Genomic DNA, 25,210 nt, shown 5'->3' on the forward strand with positions numbered 1-25,210 from the left:
GTGGGCGCACAGGACAGGATGTAATAGCGGCACAATGTGCCAGTGTTGTATAATGTTATCAGCGCTGCCGCCACCTGCAGCCTTATCACTGAGGTTAGATACAATCACACGCAACACAGAACTGTGCGGCCATTGTCAACCACAAGGTCACCCGTCCATCACAGAGCGAGGCCGAGCAGCAAATCGATAGAATAAGACGTATATATGTACGCAGGGCCCCAGCACAATCCTGCAGGCTTCTATAGAAAACGGACATGTATTAAGAGGGCAGAGGCTAAAATCCAGACAGGCCTTCATACAGCTGAGGGTTTGCTACAATCCATATCAACAGCACAGATTGTTCTCTTATCCTGAGGATTTGCTACAGTGTATCAGCGCAGTTAAAACGTATCTGTCTAGATTCGGGAGATGTGTGAGCTGCTGATGTCTCTATGGGTTTCAGGGGCAGTCATGTGTATTAGTTAAAGAGGCCACAACGTTCAGGTGAGCAATGCCACCTCTTCAGCTGAATACTGTGCATTTCCTAGTCCTGCAGCTCAGCCCCATTGACTTGAGTGGAACAGAGCTGCTGATGTACCATGTGACTAATGAATATGACAGCTGATATGCAGGGGTCCTGGGTGTCGCACCCCCACCAATTACATATTCATGGCTTAAGTTAAAACCCCTTTAATGGGCAAAATCGATAAAAAGAACATTCAGACGTGAAAAACCAAAGTGTGAATTAGCCTTTAGTCTAGAGTCCAGGCCATTCTGGTTCACATGTCACATCACTGGACTGTCTGGACCAGAAGCAACTGTAACAAACCCTCAGCGGGGAGAGGTATTAGGCCTTGCGGAGCTGCTGCCAGTGCCCACGGCAGCCATCACTGACATCGGCCAATGATTGACTGTAGCAGTCACATGTTGTTGTGTGATGTCACCACCGCAGCCCCATTAACAAAAACATGGCGGGGGTTCAGGAGGTAACACATTCCCTGACTGTGGCCACTTTGTCTCTGAAGCCAGACAACCCTTTGAACCAGATGACATCTTTACGGTTGGAGTTCCTCTCGGACCTTCACCTGACTGCAGACCCCAGACCTTCAATGATTCCAGGCATGGGTGATCCCTACCAGGAGGTGTAGGTCTGTAGCGTCCCCTTCTGCAGTCAGGCAGCTGCGAGGTGGCAGGATTTCCAGTGGTACGGAGAAGCTGTCACGACCTTGGGGAGTAAGCCAGAGATATAATTGATTTCCCGGGGAGGCGGATAACGCAGCCACCAGGTGCCGGCCTACGCTTTCCCAATTGATTAACATTTTTGATCATGGTTCATGGCCGGGCTGCGATTCCAGGATTAGGGCTCAGGACAGATTAACGCTCACAGACGAGACTGACGGGGTGAGGAGATGGTTGGGGTGTACAGTCTGGTGTCCCCCCACTGCTGAATTCTGGCACAGTACCAAATCCAAGCAGCTGCCTCAGTATGGGGAGGAGGGGTGTAAACTTCACTGAAGCTATAGGAGCGACTGAGTTTCTCTGCAGGGGAGCGCTGCAGGTCCTCACATCGTGTCACGTTGGGTAAATCTGAGAATTCAGATTTCCCCTAGAATGTTAGGCACCCCCTCCCCCATAATAACACTGTCACTGTATAATGAGACGCTGCAATTTTCAGTGTCACATGACCTGGGCAGAGCTAAAGTGTGGTCCGGTCTATCTGTATTTGCAGAATTATGTATGCAGCTCTGAAGCACGCAACATAGAATCCACAGTAACGGTAAACTGGTGACTTCTGCAAATACATGATATTGTGCGGATATTGTATATACTATGGATATGTCTCTGATGACCTTTAGGGGGTGCTCTGGAGCCTGCACTATCAGGACAATCAGATGTTTTCAGCCCAGACTGACCTGCGACGCTGACACTTGTTATCTGTCTAGACGGCATCTTGTAGAGAAGAATCTCCCGCATCCTCCCCACCCTTAATAACCAGGCGGGTGACAATGCAACCACCAGGGGTGAAACACCTGAGGTCACAGGTCAAAGACAAAAATCATGGCCACAGGAATGGTGCAATACCAGGTGGAGAAAAGAGAGGGGGTGTCAGACAATGTGTAAAAATAATCACACACAAAATACAATTTCAGCCAAAAGAAGATCTGACAAAATTAGAATTGTGGGAACTTGGTTTTATAGAAGAAGTGAAATTGCTTCAGACAGTCCAGCTCTGGTCTCCAGCAAAGCGCTGCAAGGTATGAACATGGACGTGTCAGCTGAGACTACAATTTCACTGTGTGACGGGTGAACTACACGTCCCAGCCAGTGCCATAAATGTCCGATTGGCGATAAATCTGACAACTAAGCAGGAGCAGGAAGTGTTGTGATATGGTGGAGACATTCCTGGGGAACCCTTGTGGGTGCGGGCAAGCATTATACTGCCGAAAAATGCCATGAGAGAAAACAAATATGACCGCAGGATGTCCTGTACATATCACTGAGTTGTTCGTGTCCTCGTATCACTACTAGGGGTGACCGACTGTCCTATGGGATGGCCCCCACATCATCACACCAGCAGGGGGCAGTATGTCTCACCACGAGGCCTCCATACTTTAACTTGACTGTCACCTGATCCCAAACAGAAACTGAATTCATTGCTAAAGACGATACAGTGCCTGGTCGGAGAAGTCCAGATTTCTGTTCCAGAACACTATAAAGCATCGGACCCTCATGTGTAGCAGCCTTAGATGTACAGAGAACATCACAGGTAAAGTGAGAAACACTCACAAGGAACAATCCAGAAGTTAAGCTATAGACATGGAGAGAGAACTGGTTCATGGACCCCTGAGATGTCAACATTATGCCTGTGGGGTTACTGAACCATTCAGCTAGAAGAGCTAACTTTCTGGGTGAAGACAGGTAATCTGGCATGGTGCCCGGCCACTGGCTTGGATCCCGGCAGGCGTGGTGCGTGTCTGTTGTCAAGGTCAATGTAATTTCTAGTGAAGGGAAGAGAAGTTTCAGCAGGTACAAGATATGTGAAATACTAGAGATGGACGGAGCAAGAAGCGGGTACTCAAGGGCCAAGCAGCCAAGAGGTCACCATAAGCTCCTTGAGATGATGGGGATCGGTGCTAGGCTCTACCTGAAGCTGCAGGAGGTCCCGCCAGTAATTCAGAAGAAGAAAGCCTGGTGTAAGAAGGTCAGCGACTCTGGACAATCACTTTCCATCTCTGTGTCAGGGTTGACATATCCGTATAACCAACAGGATGGAAAAGCAAAATGTAAATCACATCAATATTCGGTGTGACCTTTGCCCTTTGGAGGAGGAGTCCTGGAAGTGATGATACGGCCCCCACAGATATAGCCCTGATCTCATCATCATCCAGTCTGTCTGGGATGACATGAAGAGACAGACGGATTGGAACGTCTGTGCTTAGTTCTCCAAGATGGTGCGAACAACCTCCCTGCCCAGTTCTGCCAAAAACTGTCTGCAAGTACCGAGAACAAGTGATTAAAGTTAAAGGTCACACCATATATATATATATATATATATATATATATATATATATATATATATATATATATATATATATAAATATTGGTAAGATAATCAGTATTACAAGTTGGATCGATCAGAGGGAAATATCCGGCCCATCAGCTTATTGCTAGGTTCACACCTGCGTTTGGGTTTCCGGTTACGTTTATGGGGGGGTTCGCATGTGGACTCCCCGAACGCAAACCTAATCTACTTAAAAAAGAGGTGACCCACGAAACCTGCGTGCGCCATAGACTATAATGGACTCTACCGGACTTCTGCCCAGTTTCTGCTTCTCCCCATTTTTTAAGCGGGTTTGGCGGCGTTCAAGCGCTGGTGTGAACCCAGCCTATACCAGACACACATGGCGTCTGAAATATTACATAAAGATAGAATTATTACATCTTATTGCTAGATCAATCCCTGCAGGACATGTCACTGTACAAAACAATGGTGCCGGGGATGGTGCCAGCTTCTATTACCAAAATAAGTTGCTTGTCTTATGCAGTGTATGGCGGCACTACTATATATAATAATGCAAAGCGAGACCCAGCGATGCGTCCCATACACAGCCTAGATAGACAGCTATGAGATCATATAGCTATGACATTGATGGATATTTCTGTAATGCTATAGGGAGGAGGCTCCCATCCGGCCATTGCTGGGGATAATCTGATTTTCGGTGTGTCCCTCCATGAACTGGCAAGCTCTGGTGTTTGTGTTTTTTTTCACCAGCCTTTCTCTGAAGCGAGCGGAAACTGGAGAGCAAGAGCAAAGGCGGCCAATCCCCGGGCAGCGTCATTGTCCCAAGAAGACAAAAGGCGCTCTGTGTGCACCCCGGGCCCTCTCTAATCTGCTCCTCCAAAATGGACTGACTGACAAGCAGCCAAAAACGCAGCCTCCAATGGCAACCCCCTCCCCTAGCCTGACAATAGCCCAGCAGCCGCCGCCATCTTTACGTCCCCTTTAAATGTCTCCTCTAAGTTTGTTTGTTTACACTTCCTGCCCTGGGCAGAAATTCCTGACTCAGGATCATTAGCAGATGCAGCAGAGAACACCAGACATTTCTTTCTTTCTTAAGTCAGATTCTTATCACTGGGTCTTGGCCCTTTTATTCTGCAAGTCTCCCCTTTGTCATCTGTTAACTCTGTCTGCCCTGGTGAAGTTCACAGCTACGAGCTGCAAGGGACACACGCCTTCCAGCACTGAAATGGTTAGCGCCAGGACATGTGGAAGTTTCTATAGGTTCCAGCTCCTTCAAAACAAAGCGGCACAACACACAGGAACCGACTGTCAACAGGATCCTGGAAAACAGAAAAGGAAATTGCTGCAGGTCCCTAAAATAGGGCCCCCTCCCCATGTTAGTGCTCTTTGTACGCTTCACAGTCCACGTTCTGCAAACTGCACATGTACGATATAATACAAATGATTACAGATTTCTTCAAGTTGCAAAGAGTAAACGCCATTAAGGATGGGCGATGACACCTCTGACAACATCGCCATATCAGATCACATGTAAGACTGCAATACCATGAATCACATATATTAGACTTGTTGCAGATCGCATGTATAGGGTCCATTTTCACAAAGCAATATGTCATATCTAAGATGAGCACGGATTGTTAGGGAACGTTCACACAGGACGACTCAGCTAATGAATATTCAACATGAAAATCCAGCAACGAGTTTGAGCTTCAAACTGGTATAAGTATATGAGAACCATCACAGGTCTTTTACAATTCATACCCAATGCACTACAAGGATGAACCCGCAGCATGAACTGACAATCTGCAGGGCAAGAAGCTTCATAACAAGACAGATGGGGCTGCAGGTTTCAGTGGCACCATGAGGGTGAGATTTGCTATGACTGTCATCCCCGATACTGGTACTGTATGATGCAGCGAGCGCTATACCAGTGCGGATGCGGATGGCAAGTTAGTGCAAGCGATTCCACTTCTGAAATGAGAATCGTCATACACATTACAATGAGCTCAGCGCTTTATAGTATCAGGGTATTTTATTATTCTGTGTATTAGGAGTCTGTGAAAAGTGTTTTATAAAAGTCACTGCAGAAACAGAGACAAAAATATCTGTCACTAGAATAAGTATCAACGTATCAGTGTGACTGTAAGGTATACAATGTATCAGTGTGACTGTAAGGTATACAATGTATCAGTGTGACTGTAAGGTATACAATGTATCAGTGTGACTGTAAGGTATACATTATATCAGTGTGACTGTAAGGTATACAATGTATCAGTGTGACTGTAAGGTATACATTGTATCAGTGTGACTGTAGGGTATACAATGTATCAGTGTGACTGTAAGGTATACAATGTATCAGTGTGACTGTAAGGTATACAATGCATCAGTGTGACTGTAAGGTATACAATGCATCAGTGTGACTGTAAGGTATACAATGCATCAGTGTGACTGTAAGGTATACAATGTATCAGTGTGACTGTAAGATATACAATGTATCAGTGTGACTGTAAGGTATACAATATATCAGTGTGACTGTAACATACAATGTATCAGTGTGACTGTAAGGTATACAATGTATCAGTGTGACTGTAAGGTATACAATGTATCAGTGTGACTGTAGGGTATACAATGTATCCGTGTGACTATAAGGTATACAAAGTATCAGTGTGACTGTAGGGTATACAATGTATCAGTGTGACTGTAAGGTATACAATGTATCAGTGTGACTGTAGGGTATACAATGTATCAGTGTGACTGTAAGGTATACAATGTATCAGTGTGACTGTAAGGTATACAATGTATCAGTGTGACTGTAAGGTATACAATGTATCAGTGTGACTGTAAGGTATACAATTTATCAGTGTGACTGTAAGGTATACATTATATCAGTGTGACTGTAAGGTATACATTATATCAGTGTGACTGTAAGATATACAATGTATCAGTGTGACTGTAGGGTATACAATGTATCAGAGAGACTGCAATGTATACAATGTATCAGTGTGACTGTAGGGTATACAATGTATCAGAGAGACTGTAAGGTATACAATAGATCAGTGTGACTGTAAGGTATACAATGTATCAGTGTGACTGTAAGGTATACAATGTATCAGTGTGATTGTAAGGTATACATTATATCAGTGTGACTGTAAGGTATACAATGTATCAGTGTGACTGTAGGGTATACAATGTATCAGTGTGACTGTAAGGTATGCAATGGATCAGTGTGACTGTAGGGTATACAATGTATCAGTGTGACTGTAAGGTATACAATGTATCAGTGTGACTGTAAGGTATACATTGTATCAGTGTGACTGTAGGGTATACAATGTATCAGTGTGACTGTAAGATATACAATGTATCAGTGTGACTGTAAGGTATACAATATATCAGTGTGACTGTAACATATACAATGTATCAGTGTGACTGTAAGGTATACAATGTATCAGTGTGACTGTAAGGTATACAATGTATCAGTGTGACTGTAAGGTATACAATGTATCAGTGTGACTGTAGGGTATACAATGTATCCGTGTGACTATAAGGTATACAAAGTATCAGTGTGACTGTAGGGTATACAATGTATCAGTGTGACTGTAAGGTATACAATGTATCAGTGTGACTGTAAGGTATACAATGTATCCGTGTGACTATAAGGTATACAATGTATCAGTGTGACTGTAGGGTATACAATGTATCAGTGTGACGGTAAGGTATACAATGTATCCGTGTGACTATAAGGTATACAATGTATCAGTGTGACTGTAGGGTAAACAATGTATCAGTGTGACTGTAAGGTATACAATGTATCAGTGTGACTGTAAGGTATACAATGTATCAGTGTGACTGTAAGGTATACAATGTATCAGTGTGACTGTAGGGTATACAATGTATCAGTGTGACTGTAAGGTATACAATGTATCAGTGTGACTGTAAGGTATACAATGTATCAGTGTGACTGTAGGGTATACAATGTATCAGTGTGACTGTAAGGTATACAATATATCAGTGTGACTGTAACATATACAATGTATCAGTGTGACTGTAAGGTATACAATGTATCAGTGTGACTGTAGGGTACACAATGCATCAGTGTGACTGTAAGGTATACAATGTATCAGTGTGACTGTAAGGTATACAATGTATCAGTGTGACTGTAAGGTATACAATGTATCAGTGTGACTGTTAGGTATACACTGCATTGGTGGGATCATTCCTATATAAATATACATTGTATCAGTGTGACTATGACTGTAAAGTATAGATTGTATCAGTGTGATCATTCCTAAAGAGTATACATTATACCAGTGTGACAATAAAGTATACATTATATCAGTGTGATCACTCCTGTATAAGTATACATTATATCAGTGTGATAATTCCTGCATAAGCATATACGTTATATCAGTGTAACTATTCTTGTATAAGTATACATTATATCAGAGTGATAATTCCTGTATAAGCATATACATTATATCAGTGTGACTATTCTTGTATAAGTATACATTATATCAGTGTGATCACTCCTGTATAAGTATACTAAGACTTGATGTTGATATCATTGCAGCATACAGTTGTGGTCAGAGAACAGGAGGTAACTAAATCTCATACTGATGTGCTACAATAACTCCATGATGTCACTGACTGAACCGAAGGTGATCAGTGTGAAAAATCTGGATTTTTAATTCATGGGTCCCGGTAATCTGTGTACTGTGGTCGGTTGCTGCTCTTTCCATTTCCACAAATCCAAGGCTATTCTGTATTTGCTTAATAGGGTTATCTCTAGAATAGATCCACAATGTGCAGCATTACATCACTCCGCTAATGTGTAACCGGCTCAGCCCTTAACCCTTTCTGCAGCACATTGCACAGCGATGATGATGATCTGCTACTTGGTATGTAACCCCTCCGGACATAGCCACGACATACAGTGAAATATATATATATATATATATATATATATATATATATATATATATATATATATATCATAATAGACAATAAAAGCAAAGAACGTCACCATGGGACAAAAAGAGACAAAACTCTTGCCAGACTCAGCAGAGAGGAGAGTGGGGGTTGTAATGTTTTACCTCCAGGGTGCAGCTCCGTCCTCTCCGCTCCATTCTCAGCTTTGTATTTCCCACACAAATCCTTATCCTATGGGCAAGTCCTGTGTAATCTCAGCAGATCAAGACCCCTGGGAGACTGTGTGAGCCCCACATCTGTCTCCTGTGACCTCCTCCCACACCAGGCTGGACCTCTCCTCCTTGGCTGACCAGGGCAATGGTCACATCGATGGAAATGGCCCCTATGTGAAGTTTGTAGCCCCCACCCAGCAGCAACAAGCTCCAGCAAAGAGCAGAGTGTCAGGCAGCAGTGTGCGGAGAAGTACAACCCCTCTCCTCCTCTCCACCCCCAGCACATCCAGTGATAGCGGAGCAGCAGGAACTACAACACAAAGAACTTTCTATATTCATTTACATACGGTTCCCAGCAAAAACTTTCACTTACAGGAGGCATCCTGATAGCAAAGGCCATGGCCCAAGGGCCCAGACTGAGGTTCTGCTTTGAATCCCATGCCTACACATTGCAGACTGAATGCAGAGCACTTCTAGAATCGCTTCTAGAGTTGTAGCCCCCATTACTAGGTGCTGGGAGTCATTTGGATCTGCATTAGTCAACAAAACAAAGACCAGAGATATAACCCAAATGGATATCATGCTACCAACAGCCCCTACCGACAGCGGGAAACCAGGGCCACCACGGCATTTTTTATTTTTCGGGCAAAAAATAGTGCTAAGGATGTGTTCATATCTACACTCAGGTTATAGGAACAGAAAAACAAAAATAACAGCCGTGCAGGATCCATCACATGACAGACACCAATGGCACCTGATAGACCCCTTTGTCTATAATGGCGTCGGTTGGATTTCCGTCATGTAAATTTTTTTAGATCTTTTTGTTTTTTTCAACACAAATGTGAGCCTAGCCTTCATCATTGTCAAATATGATGGCATGAGTAACAGATTTCTGATGCAGATGTGAACACAGCCTTAAAGGGGTTTTACAGTTTCTAATATTGATGGTTTATCCTTAAAACAGCCCATCAATATGGGATGTGCGAGGGTTTGACTCCGCATACTCTGAAACTACAACTTCCAGCAAACTTCACTGACTTCTATAGGAGTTCAAAGAACTTCAGAACAAGTTTGCATGCTGGAGGTTTTTATAAAAATTACAAGAGTTGCCTACCTCTGTACTATGTAAGCAGGGGATGTGACGCTGATAAATGCAGGCTTTATGGGATGGAATGATAATATTAATAATTGGATGTCCCCATACCGACGATCGCTGCTCCACTTAAGTATATAACCATTGGCCAATACATTATTATCACCAATCATTGCTGGACACTGGGCGCAAAATCTGCCTGTGTGAAAGAACCGATAGACTGCCCAATGTAAAATATCTGATTGTGGCATACTGAAATGACTGAGGGGATTCAGGAGCAACTATTTACAACCCCATCAACATTCCCTGCAATTTATAAACACTCATCAGTTTCAATGCACACTAGAAATTGGTGGGAAAATGCTCTATTACAGGGGAATATCAAAAATGGGCTCCAGAAAAGAGGCCCAAGGATAATTAGAGTCCAGTAGAGAGGCCTGAGGATAACTAGGGCCCAATAGAGGGGTCTGAGGATAACTAGGGCCCAATAGAGAGGTCTGAGGCTAACTAGGGTCCAGTAGAGAGGCCTAAGGATAACTAGAGTCCAGTAGAGAGGAATGAGGACAACTAGGGTCCAGTAGAGAGGCCTGAGGATAACTAGGGTCCAGTAGAGAGGTCTGAGGATAACTAGAGTCCAGTAGAGAGGTCTGGGGATAACTAGAGTCCAGTAGAGAGGTCTGAGGATAACTAGGGTCCAGTAGAGAGGACTGAGGATAACTAGAGTCCAGTAGAGAGGACTGAGGATAACTAGGGTCCAGTAGAGAGGACTGAGGATAACTAGGGTCCAGTAGAGAGGACTGAGGATAACTAGAGTCCAGTAGAGAGGACTGAGGATAACTAGGGTCCAGTAGAGAGGAATGAGGATAACTAGGGTCCAGTAGAGAGACCTGAGGATAACTAGAGTCCAGTAGAGAGGTCTGAGGATAACTAGGGTCCAGTAGAGAGGACTGAGGATAACTAGAGTCCAGTAGAGAGGACTGAGGATAACTAGGGTCCAGTAGAGAGGACTGAGGATAACTAGAGTCCAGTAGAGAGGCCTGAGGATAACTAGAGTCCAGTAGAGAGGCCTGGGGATAACTAGGGTCCAGTAGAGAGGCCTGAGGATAACTAGGGTCCAGTAGAGAGGTCTGAGGATAACTAGAGTCCAGTAGAGAGGTCTGGGGATAACTAGAGTCCAGTAGAGAGGTCTGAGGATAACTAGGGTCCAGTAGAGAGGACTGAGGATAACTAGAGTCCAGTAGAGAGGACTGAGGATAACTAGGGTCCAGTAGAGAGGACTGAGGATAACTAGGGTCCAGTAGAGAGGACTGAGGATAACTAGAGTCCAGTAGAGAGGACTGAGGATAACTAGGGTCCAGTAGAGAGGAATGAGGATAACTAGGGTCCAGTAGAGAGACCTGAGGATAACTAGAGTCCAGTAGAGAGGTCTGAGGATAACTAGGGTCCAGTAGAGAGGACTGAGGATAACTAGAGTCCAGTAGAGAGGACTGAGGATAACTAGGGTCCAGTAGAGAGGACTGAGGATAACTAGGGTCCAGTAGAGAGGACTGAGGATAACTAGAGTCCAGTAGAGAGGACTGAGGATAACTAGGGTCCAGTAGAGAGGACTGAGGATAACTAGAGTCCAGTAGAGAGGACTGAGGATAACTAGGGTCCAGTAGAGAGGCCTGAGGATAACTAGGGTCCAGTAGAGAGACCTGAGGATAACTAGGGTCCAGTAGAGAGGAATGAGGATAACTAGAGTCCAGTAGAGAGGCCTGAGGATAACTAGGGTCCAGTAGAGAGACCTGAGGATAACTAGAGTCCAGTAGAGAGGCCTGAGGATAACTAGAGTCCAGTAGAGAGGCCTGAGGATAACTAGGGTCCAGTAGAGACCCAGGAACAGTAATATCAACCTCTATGGCTACATCACTGGTCTCTATTACATGTGAGGGAGACATAGAGATCACTGCAGAATAAATGAGACATAAAGATGTCGTTCTCATCAATCACAATATACATCCCGATAAATAAAAGGAGATCGATTGAGGTTATAGGAGACTGATATATGACTGCTGGGGGTATATGAGCACTAAGGGATCTTACCTGGATATGGGCTCTGTGATAAGTGGTTAAAAAGCAGCAGGCTCCCAAGATCCTTACATCCTTCTACTAGTGTAGACACAAATGTGTGGGGGGTCGAGAGTGAAATGTTATCAGAGCCTGCAAAACAAAGAGAAAAAGAAATAAGCATAATAATAACTAGAGCAATAACATTCAGATATACAAAGGATAATGTATATACAGGTGACAGAGCTCAGAGATGTGTGTTATGAGGTTCTGCAGTAGCTAAGGTGCGCATTGTGAGGCTCTGCAGCAGAGGAGGTGAGTATTATGAGGCTCTGCAGCAGCTGTGAATTGCATACTGATGTTCTGTAGTAGTTGAGGTGAGTATTGTAAGATTTTTCTATCATATTACAGATATGTCACGGTTCCTTGTGATGTGCCTTATAAAGAATAGTAAGAAAGTTTTCCTATTTGTAACAGTGGATGATGATGATACATTTGTTACGCTAGCACAGTGCTGGTACTTGTAGTTCCACTTCCAGTTTAGAACATGTTATTGGCAGTGAATCACCAGTCATGGGGAAATGTTCTTCTGTATCTCTTACAAAGAAACATCTTTCTCCAATGGAAATACTCTGGTCACTGTCACATATCTCCAAGATGGCTGTATACTTAGTGCACTGTCACTTTAAGAGCCAGTAAATATGAATAAAATGTATCATTCAGGAACGAGAAGGAAGGACCATGTGACCGGCGCCATAAACAAAGCGTCTGTGTGTCATGAGCCACAAAGTAACTGCAGGCTTAAATCTGAACAATCCGGATCTGTGACTTACAGCTACATCTGTGCCCACACATGGCGCTATTGCAACACCAGTATGGCGATCACCCAGCTTTCTACACACCCTGAGAAACAGGAAAATGTAGATCAATATATGATGTCATATCCCCCTAACTAGTGTTAGTCTTTACTATGATTCTAGTATTGTATTCATGAGCAAGGTATAATAGGGATAATATCAGTAATAATGATGCTGAGAAAAAGTAATAAGATATAATTACAGTATTCCCAGCAATGGGGCAAATTTACAGCATGAGTCTGAGACGTCTGGCCTTGGATGTCTCATGTCTAGTCATCTGTATGGACAGCACAGTCCTATGTGCAGAATCTCAGTCCTATAAAGAGACAGCGCAGTCCTAAGTACAGGAAGTGCAGCCTGATGTATAGGCAGCACAATGCTATGTACAGGTAGCCCAGGCTTATGTACAGACAGTACAGTCCTATGTATGGAAACCCAGTCCTATGTACGGACAGCTCAGTCCTATATACTGGCAGCCCAGACCTATGTACAGACAGTACAGTCCTATGTACGGACAGCCTAGTCCTATATACTGGCAGCCCAGACCTATGTACGGACTGTACAGTTCTATGTACAGACAGCACAGTCCTATATACTGACAGCCCAGTCCTATATACCGACAGCCCAGTCCTATATACTGGCAGCCCAGACCTATGTACGGACAGTACAGTTCTATGTACGGACAGCCCAGTCCTATATAGTGGCAGCCCAGTCCTATGTACAGACAGTACAGTTCTATGTACGGACAGTACAGTCCTATATACTGGCAGCCCAGTCCTATATACTGGCAGCCCAGACCTATGTACGGACAGCCCAGTCCTATGTACAGACAGTACAGTTCTATGTACGGACAGCCCAGTCCTATATAGTGGCAGCCCAGTCCTATGTACAGACAGTACAGTTCTATGTACGGACAGTACAGTCCTATATACTGGCAGCCCAGTCCTATATACTGGCAGCCCAGACCTATGTACGGACAGCCCAGTCCTATGTACAGACAGTACAGTTCTATGTACGGACAGCCCAGTCCTATATAGTGGCAGCCCAGTCCTATGTACAGACAGTACAGTTCTATGTACGGACAGTACAGTCCTATATACTGGCAGCCCAGACCTATGTACGGACAGCCCAGTCCTATATACTGGCAGCCCAGTCCTATATACTAGCAGCCCAGTCCTATGTACAGACAGTACAGTTCTATATACTGACAGCCCAGTCCTATGTACAGACAGTACAGTTCTATATACTGACAGCCCAGTCCTATGTACAGACAGAATTCACTTTATGAACAATCGCCAGCACTTGTGAACGTATCAGAAATGTATTTAGTATTTACAAGTGATTAGTGACATTCAGGCACTTGTACATATTACTAATGATATTAGTACATAATGATCCATAAAATCGGAGTCCAGATTATAAGGCAATAAAATATTGGCAGTACCTAGGCCGGGCTCACTGCGTATCTTTTATTGCCCTGTGATGGATCTTATGGATCATTATGTATTAGTATGTACAAGTATCTGGATGTCTGTACTAATCACTAGTAATACTAAACACATCTCTGATATATCGGTGAATGCTGCGGGTCCTTCTTAAAGTGGATTCTGGTACTTTCCATCCTCCATAATCACCCTAAAGACTCTAAGGAATGACCGACATGTTTTCTACATACACGTTGCACTGAAGATGGGAACTGACCAATCTACTGCCGGCCATACACATGTAAGCCCCATGTCTGTACATGTGCTGCCTGGTACATGTGTACAGAGCAGAGGCCTCTATCTGATCATGCACAAGAGGCCATGACCTATACCTATAGCATGGGGCCATGTATATAGCATGACCTGCTGGAAGGTGACTGGCCCGGAGGGTGAGTGTTCTCTTCTGCTCCCGGGATGTGTTATACATGTTATACATGGCTGCGGACATCTGATAATAAGCCTCATAAAATGAAAACGTATTCTGTGGACATTGATACACATAATGGTTCTGAAAAGTGACTGCGGAGGTGGAGGTGATACGTTACAATGTAACAGTGCAGGGTGTTCTGCTTTGTGAACATTCTGTCGCAACTAGCTGCATGGTATGCCGATGGAGTGCACCGGTATCCTGCTCCGGATTAGGCCCGAATGAATAGGCCTAATCGGGAGCGAGTCTCGCACTGCGGACACCGAATCAGCTGCTGAATCTGCGGGAAGAAGAGGTACGTCGCTTCTTTTTTCCGATACTAGCTAGCGGAAAAAAGAAGCGAGCGGCTCCCACTGAACTCAATGGAAGCCCTTTTTGGCATTGGATTTTGAGGCGGATTCCGCCTCAAAATCTGCTGCCAAAAAACTCCGTGTGAACGAGCCCTGAAACTACAACTCCCAACAGGCTCCATTCACTTCCATGGGAGTTCCAAGAACAGTACGGGAAGTATGCATGCTGGGAGTTGTAGTTTTGCAACAGATGGCGTGCTGAACGTTGCTTACCCCTGGTCAAGACTGATATACTGTAACAAACCCTCTGCTGTGAGAAGTAGGGACAGCGATACCATATGTGAACATGTGCAGCTCAGCGGTAAGGGGGCCACTGGCACACAGCAATCTGCAAAAAGACTTGTGTGAACCCACAGACAGGAATAAGAATAGCGCCATATTCTGTGCATGGTTTCTATAGCCTATGGACGTGTATATGGGGTCATAGAAATGAATAACTCCATATACTATCCCCCATTATAGATCCATAAATGGAGACAATATATGGAAAACAGCTATGTTCATGCGCACAGGTCCTTAAAATAGCCTCCTCCTGTGCATTTAGGCCATGTTCACACCAAAAGTGGGTTATTCCTACATAATGAAGATTTCGGGGTTACACACAGGAGTGCTGAGCAGCAGCATTTTTGCTGATGTCATACTTGTGGTATTTTTACATATGTTGCACACTTGCCGCGCCCTACAAGAACACACTGAGCGCGCTCCGGCCTGAACCCGGCAAGAATGTGAATTAAAACAATCGGTTCAGTCATTTAAGCGAAAATTTCATTTTAGTAAGAAGCTGCGACCCCGTCCCATGTGAGAGTCCAGCGCTCTGTGGCAGTGCTCCCCCCCCCCTCCCACATTATAGTGAAAATTAGATTCATCTACTCTTGGAAAGCTGGGTGGCAACTGATACATCCAACAGGGAGTTGAAGCTGTCAGCTTAGTACATTTGCTGATCAGTAGTCTGGAAAAGATGGGTGACCACTGATCCCCAATTTGAACAGGATTCCTGAATGGAAATTACACAGTAATTTCAAGCACCCCCATTGTATCTATAACACTGGTAGAGAGACCCTTGGGACCCCTCAGGCTCCAGGCCCGGTAGCCATTGCTATCTCTGCGCCCCCTATAGCTACACCCCTGCCTGCAGGTTTTACGAGGTATTCCCTGGGAATTCATTGATATCCATTACAGCCTAAAATTGCTCAGCAGGAGGACAATCGGCCCCGTGCAGAGAGAAGAAGACAATTCTATGAATGTATCAGGAGCTGGGCCGAGGATACGTGTAAATCAGGACCAGATCCAGAGGCCGCGGAGATCAGTCTGGATACTGTTAACGCCATGAAGAAGCCGGAGACATCATTTCTACAAACAAAAGGGTGTGTAGACTTCTGCAATGTACGTTTCTACCTTCTCCTATAAAAAAAATGGAACAACAATATTCCTTTATTTAGAGTCCTACCATTTTCGGGTATCCAGCTCCTATACAGACCTACCGTATGTGTCTACATAGTTCTATACTACTAACTCTATAGAACGTCTTTCATACAGTTGGCGCCGTTTGCTCGCCCCATTTCCCTCGCACACGTTACATAACTTTTCCGGCTGCGTTTCGTTGCATACATGTGGTCACTGTCCGAAAATGAGACTTCTTATACATATGTATCAGTCTATGGAAATGACAGCGAGGAGCAAACGACATGCCAGGGGCTTGTCAGTCAGACAATGGTGCCACACAGTGGACAAGAATATAATCGCACTACAGCGCACAGGAGGAAGCTCTCTATCCTAAGAAGTCTTCAAGGTCTACTCCGCTGTTTCTGGGATATCTTTGCCTTCTACATACAATAGATACAGATCCATTAAAAACCAGTGGGATCCATTAGGATCTGTTATAGCGGGTTTGGTGTAGTCACCAGTCTGGAGAGAGCAGCCAGGATTGATGAGAATCCCTCCAATCTACTATCATTCCAGAAGGAAAAATCTGCACGGAATAAAAAACAGAGTGGATTCTAAAATCTGCAGAACAGTCAATATTTGTTCCAATTTTACCTAAAAACTTGCACATTACACGGAAGTTAATCCTTGTTCGGATCTGTGCGCAGCCTCTGATTTCTGATGCATATCTATTGCAAAATGTATATTGACCTGGGGCAACACGGTGGCTCAGTGGTTAGCACTATAGCCTTGCAGCGCTGGAGTCCTGGTTTCAAATCCTGCCAGGAACAACATCTGCAAGGAGTTTGTACGTTCATTCCGTGTTTGCGTGGATTTCCTCCTATTCTACAAAGACATTCATTTGTGCAAATGCCACTGATCCATGTGGGGGCCATAAAATGGAACAGGTCATATTCCTGCAACTCGGTCCATCTATTCCATTAATAAAGTCCATGGCAAACATGGACAGCACGCAGCTGCCATCTCTGTACTGTCTGTCCCGTTCTCACAGACTCTATGGTGAAGTGGATGTGTGGAAAATATTCATTGCAATTCGCTGTAGATTGCATTGTAAACGGCGAAATCCGCAATGGAAACTGCCAGCCTCAAGTGATATGCTGGATTTTACATCCATACCACATAGATTACAAGATTAAAATTTATTTTGCTACTATAAATGCTGCAAATTTTACACTGGAAGTTTCAAGGCCGAAAATCTGGTTTGTATTTGTATGGTACGGACATAACCCTGTGTGATGTGAAGTCACAGGAAAGTGTCAATCCTATCGGAAGACAGGTGGTGGGGGAACCTGTTATACAGGAGGGGGCAGGGTGTCTCCAGGTACTGTTTTGGGGGATCTTGCATACTATCCAGAGGCATCACTGAGCCTCCAGTAAGCGGTGCAGGAAACTTGCTGATCAGCAGAAATCCAGCAAAGAGGTGCAGAGGTCGGGAAGTCAGTGCGTGACTCACAGTTTGTAAAGTTTGCTCCAAGAAAGTTTTGGCAGTATAGTTCGGCCGCAGTCCGTCTGTTCAGGTCCCAGCTGCTCACGAATCCAGGATCTGCCAGGACAGGGGTCTACATGCTGCTTCATCTTGTAGACACATCACTCCCGTCTATTAAAGGGAAATTCCACCAAGCTGTAGCTTTACCAAAGAGCAGCTACTGGGAAGTCTCAACCCTAGGGGCTGCCATGTACACGTGCCACCAAAATGGGCCGAAAGTGGACTATACTGGAAATCAGGGACAAGAAATGACTTAGATTCTGCTTGGATTCATTTGATCCAATAGAGACTAGGATGGAGTACCGCTTAAAGTCGGTTCTCCCTGGTGTGGCTCTAGCAGATGGCACTACCCTGGTTCCAGTTGTATTAGCTGTGCAGTCTCATTTGTTGTTGCAACGTTGCCCGAGTTGCGGTCACTAAATATGGTCTGATGTGGACATAGGGTTGTGCCTTATACTAAAAGATACGGGAGGGAAAAGGGACACTGAAGCCAGCGGCGCCACCTACAGGACAAAAAACATCCTTTAAGTCACATTATCAATAATTGCCTTTACATCCAATGGACATTCAATGTGTATGGAGAGTTCCCCCTGCCCCAAATCTTGTGTTGTGCTCCAGAACTCTCCTGCCTTCAGCTACTTTCTGTCAGCCATATTTGCTCCCTTGGAGATAATATCTTGGTCACCAAGTCTAGGTCTGTCTGTAGGTAGTCACTTCTGTCTTATCCTCCTATCTTAACCTGTTAGCTCCCCCTGGCAACCCACCAGTAAGACATCCCTCCGACCCACCTACCCCTGCAGGGACATGCCTCACTTAGCTATATACAAGTAGCCCCGCTACTCCAGCACTGCCTGTAGGCGATAGATCATGTATGTACACCGCAGTATACTACCTAAATATTCCCTACCATCATGTTACAGCCTGTTAGGTTGTATCCATAAGGGCCAGCAGTGCACAGTGTAGCTAAAACTAAAATCTTACATTTCATTGTAAACCACACATCCTCCCTTCTTCAAAGACCCGAAAACTTTTAGGAGTTGTTGGAAAAAATTATTCTCCTCCTTTGTTACATTTTTCTGTTTTCATCAGCTGCTTCCTGCCGCACACATGACACCGCAGTCAGGTCAGCGCTGGACGCTCACCGCAGGGTGGTACAGGGATATCAGATACCCTCAGTACCACGGGAAGATGTGGACTCAGCAAAAAAAACCATACAAAAAATATTCTGGAGCCCAACGATAAATCAACAGGTATAGAGGCAGCAGTGGGTACATAGGGGAGCAGCAGCATGTTCTGGAAAGGAGGGCGAAAGCAATAACAAGGGTTAAGAGGTTGCACAAAAGGGGAGGGGACTAGGTGTCAGAGGTCAGGGCCAGCTAAAACAGAGCTCTCTTCACGTGGCAGCGATGACCCTGAGGTTTTTGAGGGGGAAAAAAAAACAAGTCTATGGGATAAAACTGCAAAACTCAGCAAAAAAAGATCTTACTAAAAACTACCAATGTAATGGAACCCAACAAAAGTATCACAATAGTCATATGGTATATCTGTTTCCAATAGGGATACTTTGTTTTGTACATTGTTGTATGGGGTACATGGGCCCCTGCAGGGTTACATTGTATATTGTTGTATCTGATACACGGGCCCCTGCAGGGTTACATTGTATATTGTTGTATTGGGTACATGGGCCCCTGCTGGGTTACATTGTATTTTATATTGTTGTATGGGGTACATGGGCCCCAGAAGGGTGACACTGGATTGTATATTATTGTATCAGTTATACGAGTCCTGGCAGGGCTACGTTATATCATACATTGTTGTATCAGGTACACAGACCCCAGATAGGTTACACTGTAGGTTGTTGTATCAGGTACACAGACCCCAGATGGGTTACACTGTAGGTTGTTGTATCAGGTACACAGACCCCACATTTTATAGTACATTATAGTACACAGGTCCCAGCAGGATTACATTGTATTGTACGTTGTTGTATCGTGTACACAGACTGCAATAAGGTTACATTGTATCATACAATACACGTGATGGCGTACTGGGATGATAAGTACACAGTGATGTCATATTGTCTGATGATGTCACAACTGTCTACTATTCTGCAGGCTAGGACTAAGAGTGCTTACAGTCATGTTAACATGGAGATCTTCTCATGTACATATCCACATATGTTTACTCCGTTATTACACGCTACATCTGGTTTCTCATTTAGTGACGGTGCAGTAAGTTGTAAAGTAAAGGTAATGAGATTCCTGTCCCAAAGGACAGAGGGAGGAGTGGGCTGCTATTTGCTGAATATCCAGGGATCTCAGCACCAACAGATGGGAATTAACCCTTATACCACTTACAGCAGGAATACACAACCTTTACTGGTGCGAGGGCCACCGTGTCTGACTGATCCAATCCCAAGGGCTGCAATAAACTTAAAGGGGTATTATCCTCTGCAACATTTATAGTGTATCAAAATAACATGCCATAAACTTGTATCGGAGCTGGATTAGGAACCCCTTCTTTCCATGAGGAGGAATGTGCACGAACCCCCCTCTCCTGGTCAGGAGATCCTCATTCTGATAATTTAAAGGGGATCCCCGAGATAGCTATATTAGCACCATTTGTACTAGCTAGTCCCTCTATAGCACTGCAGCCCTCTCCTTTATTTCTGACATGAGAAATACTATACATGTGAGCAACCACCAGATATCGGATGTCATCCATGTGCCGTCTGTACAATTTTACTATGGACCGGGCACATGCAGACACGCGTGTGCATGTAACCTAACAAATACAGGGGCCAACCCCGTAAATCCTATTGAGACTTTGGAGAAAGGGACCCCAGCACTGAATGGCTTCTTGTTTCCCAGGGTACAGTCGTTGGTTGCTGTGAGCGCCTACTAATGGCAGCTGCAGGCAGTAAGAAGATCTGGGTATATGTTTGGCCTCATGCACTTGGCTCTTCCAATGGTGGGTTCACCATGCACTTGGCTCTTCCATTAAAAAAAATGGTAACTGACTTGTCCTACACACTTGGTTGTGTGCATGAGGCCTACGTGAAAACACTGTTCCAACCTCTGTAAAGATATAAGATGAAATGATGGTTTTCTTTGACTTTCCTTACAGCTCTCAGTAGGGGGCAGTCTAAGTGACTCATTTTTACTATGTGGCCCATTGATTTCTATGTTACGCCCCTGACAAGACCTGGACCTTTCAGAGAAATTCTGACAGCTGCACATGTCATCTGTAGCCATAACCTCCATTACACACAAATCGAAGCAAATTCAATGATTAGCAGATGTGAATGTAGATCTAAAGCCAACAAAGCACAAACCTCACCGGCTCTCTATCCAGGCCGCAAAGTGATCAGACACCTGGAACATCAGGACTAGAGAAATATAGAAAAGCCGCAGATTCCAGATTGTTTTACAAGTCTACACATAAAGCACAAAGTCACTGATACACATTTATATTGTCTACTGAGACGTGACGTCTACAGAACAGTGAGCGCAGCTCTGGAGTATAATACAGGATAAGTAATGTAATGTATGTACACAGTGACTGTACCAGCAGAATAGTGAGCGCAGCTCTGGAGTATAATACAGGATAAGTAATGTAATGTATGTACACAGCGACTGTACCAGCAGAATAGTGAGCGCAGCTCTGGAGTATAATACAGGATAAGTCATGTAATGTATGTACACAGTGACTGTACCAGCAGAATAGTGAGCGCAGCTCTGGAGTATAATACAGGATAAGTAATGTAATGTATGTACACAGTGACTGTACCAGCAGAATAGTGAGCGCAGCTCTGGAGTATAATACAGGACAAGTAATGTAATGTATGTACACAGTGACTGTACCAGCAGAATAGTGAGCGCAGCTCTGGAGTATAATACAGGATAAGTAATGTATGTATGTACACAGTGACTGTACCAGTAGAATAGTGAGCGCAGCTCTGGAGTATAATACAGGATAAGTAATGTAATGTATGGACACAGTGACTGCACCAGCAGAATAGTGAGCGCAGCTCTGGAGTATAATACAGGATAAGTAATGTATGTACACAGTGACTGTACCAGCAGAATAGTGAGTGCAGCTCTGGAGTATAATACAGGATAAGTAATGTAATGTATGTACACAGTGACTGCACCAGCAGAATAGTGAGCGCAGCTCTGGAGTATAATACAGGATAAGTCATGTAATGTATGTACACAGTGACTGTACCAGCAGAATAGTGAGCGCAGCTCTGGAGTATAATACAGGATAAGTAATGTAATGTATGTACACAGTGACTGTACCAGCATAATAGTGAGCGCAGCTCTGGAGTATAATACAGGACAAGTAATGTAATGTATGTACACAGTGACTGTACCAGCAGAATAGTGAGCGCAGCTCTGGAGTATAATACAGGATAAGTAATGTATGTATGTACACAGTGACTGTACCAGTAGAATAGTGAGCGCAGCTCTGGAGTATAATACAGGATAAGTAATGTAATGTATGTACACAGTGACTGCACCAGCAGAATAGTGAGCGCAGCTCTGGAGTATAATACAGGATAAGTAATGTATGTACACAGTGACTGTACCAGCAGAATAGTGAGTGCAGCTCTGGAGTATAATACAGGATAAGTAATGTAATGTATGTACACAGCGACTGTACCAGCAGAATAGTGAGCGCAGCTCTGGAGTATAATACAGGATAAGTAATGTAATGTATGTACACAGTGACTGTACCAGCAGAATAGTGAGTGCAGCTCTGGAGTATAATACAGGATGTAACTCAGGATCAGTACAGGATAAGTAATGTTATCAACTGTTATGGCCAAGGGGAAGCGGCCACTTAGCCTCCATTTAATGCACTGATGCCACAAGCAGTAATATAATGTAAAGCTGAACTGAATGCTCAACATTACAGTGGCTCATGTGAAAAAAATGGAGCCCTAGCTGCGGTCAGAAGTCTCTAATATCTCTATATCAAACCTGTACAATTCCTACTCCCGCCATTATATGTTAATCCAACCATCACCAATAACAAGATAACAAGAGCCAGTTTAAGGCTAGGCATGGGAAGAAGATTATAACCATGGTTAGACAATGTTCCCTATGTCCTCTCCTCAGACGCTTGTCCTTGGACACAGAATGAATGTGTTCTAGATATTTTGTTCCATGTTTTTATGATTGCAAAAAAACAGAAAGAATGAACATTTCTGTTATTCTGGGCAATAGATTCTCTTCAGGTTACAGAGGACAGTGAGCAAGATGTTTAGTAATGTCTGACAGAGCCTTGTTCAGGTTATTACCGATTATACTCGATCTGCTTTACCCACTCCATTCATCGATTCAGACATTATTGTTTAGTAGATCAGTCTGCATTGGCGCGAGGTGCACCAAAATTATGGAGCTGTATGCCTTGTAAATATTTTGGCGCATCTCGTGATGTCTGTGCGCCAGCATCTAAAATCTCCGCCAGTTGTACATTCCCCCTTATTCCTCCTTTTATGCTGCAGGAGATTATCAGGATATATTTTTCTGGACATGGGAATGTTTAGACTCATATTGATCTGTAGACAATGCTGCGTCCTGGACGTCTCCCCAGAATATGACAGAAAGTATGAGATGTTCTAACAACTGAGGCAATTGTGGAAGTTTCCATTAGTCTGGGACTTGTACGGTGCTGGAATATGTGCGCGTCATATCAGGTCATACATAGACCATTACTACAGGAAATCTAAAAACCTTAAAGGAGAACACGGCACAAAATAAAGGGGCGATGAAGAACACTTGGGATACAGGGAAATTATACACTGACATTTGTGGTACCGGAGAATGACATAATGACACTCTGGAGACAGGACAATGACATGCTGACACTTGAGGTATAGTATAATGTCAAGCTGAGACTTGGGGTACAGGATAATGACACGCTGACACTTGGGGTACAGGATAATGACACAACACCACTCGGGGTACAGGATAATGTCACGCTGACACTTGGGGTACAGGATAATGACATGCTGACACTTGAGGTATAGTATAATGTCAAGCTGAGACTTGGGGTACAGGATAATGACACAACACCACTCGGGGTATAGGACAATGTTACGCTGGCACTTGGGGTAGAGAACAATGACACGCTGACACTTGGGATACAGGACAATGACACGCCGGTACTTGGGGTACAGGATAATGACAGGCTGATACTTGGGGTACAGGATAAAGACAGGCTGACACTTGGGGTACAGGATAATGACAGGCTGATACTTGGGGTACAGGATAATGACAGGCTGACACTTGTTGGTACAGGATAATGACAGGCTGACACTTGGGGTACAGGATAATGGCATGTTGAGACTTGGGGTACAGGATAAAGACCCGCTGATACTTGGGGTACAGAACAATAACATGCTGACACTTGGGGTACAGGATAATGACAGGCTGATACTTGGGGTATAAGATAATGACACACCAACACTTGGGGTACAGGATAATGACAGGCTGAGACTTGGGGGTACAGGATAAAGACCCGCTGATACTTGGGGTACAGAACAATGACACGCTGACACTTGGGGTACAGGATAAAGACCCGCTGATACTTGGGGTACAGAATAATGACAGGCTGACACTTGGGGTACAGGATAAAGACCCGCTGATACTTGGGGTACAGAATAATGACAGGCTGATACTTGGGGTACAGGATAATGACAGGCTGATACTTAGGGTACAGGATAATGACAGGCTGATACTTGGGGTACAGGATAATGACACGCTGACACTTGGGGTACAGGACAATGACACGCTGATACTTGGGGTACAGGACAATGACACGCTGATACTAGGGGTACATATTAATAACACACTGACACTTGGGGTACAGGACGCTGATCAGTTATACATATGTTATCTTGCTATATGTGTGGTCCATAGATGACTACAGGTAGGTGACATAAGTGACTTACAGCTGTCTCTACCTGCAGAATTAATATTCTGACTCTCACTGAGGTCCCAATTGCTGCTGAACTGTGACCTGATATGTATGTATACAATGATTTCACAGAGTCCAAACCCAGGAGAGTCCCAGATCTGAGCCGACCTCCTCCCGACTCCCTGACAGTAAATGTTACCAGATCCGACTTACTCAAATATTTACGTAAGAAATAAGAATCCGGGATTACGGCGGCTGAAGTCACGAAGTTCTTGTTTTCCTTGAAATAAATGTTTCCTTGCGATAATGGAGAGGACAAATAAACAAGAGTCTGATAATTTGCGTCTTATAGAAGCCGCCCGGATCCGTCTATGACTCATCTTCTGCCTCTTGGATGCAAACCGTGCAACAGATGTCGTGCAAAGTAAGGGGGGCATTTCAGGGGACAAGGGGG

The 25,210-nt window shown here is 44.2% G+C and overlaps 1 protein-coding gene across 2 annotated transcripts in view; it reads right to left on the minus strand.

Moving 5' to 3' along the window:
• DENND2B (DENN domain containing 2B) overlaps nt 1–25,210 on the minus strand; it is a 107,665-nt gene that overhangs the window by 64,951 nt on the left and 17,504 nt on the right. Inside the window, exon 2 of one of the 2 annotated variants that reach the window (XM_075280966.1) lies at nt 11,819–11,935. The gene's annotated coding sequence lies outside the window, so the exon portion shown is untranslated. Of the gene's footprint in view, nt 1–8,592; nt 8,841–11,818; nt 11,936–25,210 lie in introns of those variants that run through there. The other variant, XM_075280967.1, reaches the window with a different exon arrangement.

The sequence above is a fragment of the Leptodactylus fuscus genome, chromosome 7, assembly GCF_031893055.1.
Source record: "Leptodactylus fuscus isolate aLepFus1 chromosome 7, aLepFus1.hap2, whole genome shotgun sequence".
Classification (NCBI taxonomy): domain Eukaryota; kingdom Metazoa; phylum Chordata; class Amphibia; order Anura; family Leptodactylidae; genus Leptodactylus; species Leptodactylus fuscus.